Here is a 5,340-nt window from a genome sequence, read left to right on the forward strand (position 1 = left end):
CAACAAGCCCTAAAACAGATACAGTACTTTAAAAACCAATAAAATGTCTATATTGTAATAGTGAAACCTATGTAGATGAAAGAATACTTGTCATTGTTGGGCTCTCTTTTGTTTCTTCGTGAGAGAGGGTTAAATCAGGCTGCTCCTTGGAGGCAAGGATTCGGGGCTTCGCCTGACATACTTTGGACATGTTGTAAGGAGAGAAAGGTCTTTGGAGAGAGACATCATGATGGGTAGAGTAGAGGGACAGCGCAGGAGGGGAAGACCCTCTATGAGGTGGATTGATTCAGTGACTGGGGTAATCGGGATGGGTGTGTCCGAGGCAATGAGATTGGCACAGGATAGAGCACCGTTTAGGGCTGTTGTACATAGAACAACAATTATTCTATTCTACTTTGAATATTGAAAATTTTTATATAATCATTTTCATACTATATCTTTATATAAAATGTAATAAAAATATTTAAGTGAAGTAAAAATTTGAAGATAAAACAGATTTATTTAAAAAAAACAAAGTCATTGCTGCTCAGTCATTTCCAACTCAGAATAATTCACAACAAAGATTCAGAGGATTTCTGAATTTTCTAAAGTTGCAATCGATATGAAAGTATATTACCACATCGTTCTTTCACAGTTCATCATTTAGTTAACAATTAAACACAGAACTATAGTGTCAACTGGCTCCTTAATATAATAATGATTAAAATTCTGTAATTCCAAATAGTTTGTATATTTTAAAGTACTGGCCAATTTCTAGAAAAAAAGAACTAGATATCTACAATATGTGGGAAAATAATAAACAACTGGATTTTTGAAACACTGTCATATTTTCTGTTAAGAATAATTTTGGTGAGCGAAGGACATGGAAGGGTAGCCAATCAGCTGGCGAGTTAGCCTTCTGATTAGCCAATGAGTTCACGCCTCGCGCACAATGTCTCCCGGAACAAGGGCGTTTCACTAGCACGTTTTGCGCACAATGTCTCGCGCGACAAGGGCGTTTCACTAGCACGTTTGGGCGCATTGGGCGGCGTCCTGGTATAAAAGACTCCACCCGAGTGGGCAACCACCATTCTGGGTTTCGTTTAGAGGTTTCAGTTTTCTCCGAGAAAGACATCCCGGCCCTGAGGAAAACCGAAACAAGCCGCAGCAACATATAAGCCCGTCAAAGGATCCTGAGAGGGGGGGAAAGGGAAAACCGCAGCCACCAGCCCAACTACTTGTGTTGTGTCTTCAGCCCCCCACCCACCTATCTTTCCCTCCCCCACCAGCCCACGCTGCTTGGGACTGAAATCTGTGGCCGAAGGACCATCACCACAGAACTGCAAAAAAATAACCACCCTCCCTCCCAAACCCACCCAAATTAACTCATCCAGCATTTTAATTTGTTTAATCCACTCAGACATTTTTTTTCAAAGACCCCCCCCCCTCCCTAAATGGAGTTGGGTGGGTGGGGGGAATGACTACTGAGTTGGCCTTTGTTTTTTAAAGAGACTTTGATCCAATGAGACCCCTCAAATAATCGAGTCTTGGGTCCTGGTTGGTGTTTTTTTTTTCCTCCAAATTTTAATCCTCTACCCCCCTGAGCCTGAGGTGTTGACGTCGCAAAAAAATTGGATAAAATCACAATCATGGGTTCGGGTCCAGTAGATCCCAAAGAGCTGCTCAAAGGCCTGGATACCTTTCTTAACCGAGATGGGGAAGTCAAGAGTGTAGATGGGATTTCCAAGATTTTTAGTCTGATGAAGGAAGCAGGAAAGATGGTGAGTCGGTGCACTTACTTGAACATTCTCCTGCAGACCTGTTCACCGGAAATATTAGTCAAGTTTATTGATGTTGGTGGTTACAAGCTTCTTAACAATTGGCTGACATATTCAAAGATAACCAATAATGTTCCCCTCTTAAAACAAATTCTACTGACTCTGCAACACCTTCCACTCACTTTGGATCATCTCAAGCAGAACAACACGGCCAAGTTAGTGAAACAGCTGAGCCAATCAAGTGAGGATGAAGAGCTTCGGAAATTGGCCTCTGTCCTAGTCAGCGATTGGATGGCTGTCATCCGCTCTCGGAGTAGTGCTCAGCCTGCCGAAAAAGATAAGAAGAAACGTAAAGAAGAGGGAAAGAGTCGAACCATTCCTCCTGAGCGACCTTTGACTGAGGTAAAGGCTGAGACTCGGACTGAAGAGGCGCCAGAGAAGAAGAAAGAAAAGCCCAAGTCTCTTCGAACCACGGCTCCCAGTCATGCCAAGTTTCGTTCAACTGGGCTAGAGCTGGAGACACCATCTTTGGTTCCTGTGAAGAAGAATGCCAACGCAGTGGTGGTTTCTGACAAGTACAACCTGAAGCCCATCCCTCTTAAGCGGCAGAGCTCTGCAGCTGTTCCTGGAGATGCTGTCCCTCCTGCAGAGAAGAAATACAAGCCACTCAATACCACTCCTAACGCCACCAAAGAGATCAAAGTGAAGATCATCCCCCCACAACCTATGGCGGGCCTGGGCTTTCTGGATGCTCTCAATTCAGCCCCTGTCCCAGGAATCAAAATTAAGAAGAAAGTGTTGTCACCTACAGCTGCCAAGCCAAGTCCCTTTGAAGGGAAAACAAGCACAGAACCAAACACAGCCAAACCGTCTTCTCCAGAACCAGTTCCTCCCGCTGAGGCCATGGACACTGAGCATCCAGGGACCCCAGTACCACCTGTTGAAGTCTCAGAGCTCACGGATACAGCCTCTTCGGAGTCAGGGGCTCTGGATGCAAAACCTGTGGAGAGTCCTGGAGATCCCAGTCAGCTAACTCATAAAGGCAGGAAGAGGAAAACGGTGACGTTGCCTGAGGAAGGCAAACTGAGGGAATACGTCTATCTTGAATTGGATGAAACTGAGCGAGTAAATGTGAATAAGATCAAGGATTTTGGCGAGGCAACCAAGCAAGAGATACTGTCGGACCGACATGCATTTGAGACAGCCCGGCGTCTGAGCCATGACAACATGGATGAGAAGGTACCATGGGTGTGCCCCAGGCCCCTGGTTCTGCCCTCCCCACTTGTCACCCTTGGAAGTAATAGCCAGGAACGGTACATCCAGGCAGAGCGGGAGAAGGGGATCCTTCAGGAGCTCTTCCTGAACAAGGAGAGTCCTCATGAGCCTGATCCTGAGCCCTATGAGCCCATACTTCCTAAACTCATCCCCCTTGATGAGGAGTGTTCCATGGACGAAACCCCCTATGTTGAGACCTTGGAGCCTGGGGGGTCAGGTGGCTCACCTGATGGTGCAAGTGGCTCCAAGTTGCCTCCTGTTCTGGCTGACCTTATGGGTAGGATAGGTACTGGGAAGAGCTCTCAGGGCCCTGGAGGAGGCGGCATCAATGTTCGGGAGATCCTTACCTCCATTGTGGGTAGCCCGAACAGTCATCCCTCAGAAGAATTGTTGAAACAGCAAGACTATTCAGACAAGCTCAAGCAGATGCTGGTGCCACATGGACTTCTAGGCCCTGGTCCAATAGCCAATGGTTTCCCACCAGGAGGCCGTGGGGGCTCCAAAGGCAGGCAGCACTTCCCTCCTGGCCCTGGGGGACCCATGCCAGGTCCCCATGCAGACCCTGGAGGTCCTGGTGGGCCAGTGGGTCCACGTCTCCTGGGTCCTCCACCCCCTCCTCGGAGAGGTGATCCCTTCTGGGATGGCCCAGGTGACCCCATGCGAGGTGGCCCAATGCGAGGGAGTCCAGCACCTGGACCTGGCCCATATCATAGGGGACGTGGTGGCCGAGGAGGAAATGAGCCCCCGCCGCCTCCATTCCGTGGAGCCAGAGGAAGTCGCTCTGGAGGAAGACCCCCAAATGGACGAGGAGGTCCTGGTGGAGGCATGGTTGGAGGTGGAGGTCATCATCCTCATGAAGGCCCTGGTGGAGGCATGAGCAGCAGCAGTAGACATCGTCCCCATGAAGGCCCCGGCAGAGGAATGGTTGGGGGCGGCAGACATCGTCCCCATGAAGGCCCTGGTGGAGGAATGGGTGCTAGTGGTGGACATCGCCCACATGAAGGCCCTGGTGGAAGTGGACATCGCCCCCATGAAGGTCCTGGACACAGGAGGCTTCATGGCCACCGGCCTTATGATGTTCCTGGTCACCGAGGCCATGACCATCGAGGACCACCTCCCCATGAACACCATGGTCATGGTGGCCCCAGACATGGGAGAGGAGGCCACCGAGGGCATGATGGTGGCCATAGCCATGGAGGAGATATGTCCAACCGCCCTGTTTGCCGACATGTCAATGGGCCCCCCTTGCCCTAGAGACCACCTGCCTGCCCCACTCACACAACCGCTGTGGACTGCAGCCTTGCTTCTTCCACCTTGTTATGGCTTCTTTGAGGTCTATTTCCTCCATTCCCCAGCTGATGAGAAGCCGGCCCCCTCAGTTCCCACTTGCGTGAGTTTCTGGGGGTTTTCTGATCACTGGTGCACACTGATGTACATATTTTCCTCCAGTCTGGGCAGGAAAGAAACTGAACATATTCTTTACCCTTGAACTGCAAAAGAGGAGACCCAGTTGACTTCAGTTTTTGAGGAGACTTGCCCTGTACCCCAAACCCCTTTCCAGTATTAACCTTAATGCCTGAGAACCTAAAGCTGGTTATCCTGGAGAGCACTTCTGCTATGCCATTGTGGATCTGCCTGTGCTTAAGAAATCAGTCCAGCCAAGTTCATTACTCCTCATGCACTGGGGAGGTGGTAAAAGGGGTATTGTCTGTCCCACTGCACCGAGGGCTCAGTCAGGCTGGATTTGAGTTCCGGAACACATCCCCACTCCTCCCTTGACGTGGGCTTCACATTTCTCATGTAAGACTTTGCAACCTGTCATATGGTGGGCCAACTAGGCCCAGTTATTTCAAATTCATGTCTGCATCCATTGAAAGTTTTAGCTGGCCTAGGTGAGGTCATAGCGTTGGTTGCCTTTGCCAACAGCTCATTCTAAAGACATCATAAAACATATCAATGAAACCATCTTTTCATCAACTTGAGCCCAGCACTGGGCCAAATGTCACACTACATGCACTGCCTCTGGGAGCCAGCCTTGCTCCACCCCAACCTGGAAGCTTAGTGTGAGGCTTCCAGCTCCCTGTCTATCAGCCATAGGGATCCCCACCAGGTGCCAACCTGGGTAGATCAGGATGAGCTTGCCCCTTTCCGGTCCTCTCCTTCACCTGTCTCGGCATCAGTTGTTTTCTATGAAAACAGTGGATTGGTTGGGTTTTGTGCGGGGTCCTTGGGTTAGAGCCACAATTTGAGGATAAGTTTTCTCTTTTGGTTTTGTATATTTTGTACATTAATAATAAACAGTGGAAAG

At 49.2% G+C, this 5,340-nt stretch overlaps 1 pseudogene; it reads left to right on the forward strand.

Annotated features, from left to right (window-relative positions):
- The first annotated feature begins 1,628 nt into the window (after nucleotides 1–1,628).
- LOC102869068 lies at nucleotides 1,629–4,286 on the forward strand (annotated as a pseudogene).
- Nucleotides 4,287–5,340: the final 1,054 nt, after the last annotated feature.

This window comes from Elephantulus edwardii, unplaced genomic scaffold, assembly GCF_000299155.1.
Source record: "Elephantulus edwardii isolate Elephantulus edwardi_28Jun2011 unplaced genomic scaffold, EleEdw1.0 scaffold00085, whole genome shotgun sequence".
Lineage (NCBI taxonomy): Eukaryota > Metazoa > Chordata > Mammalia > Macroscelidea > Macroscelididae > Elephantulus > Elephantulus edwardii.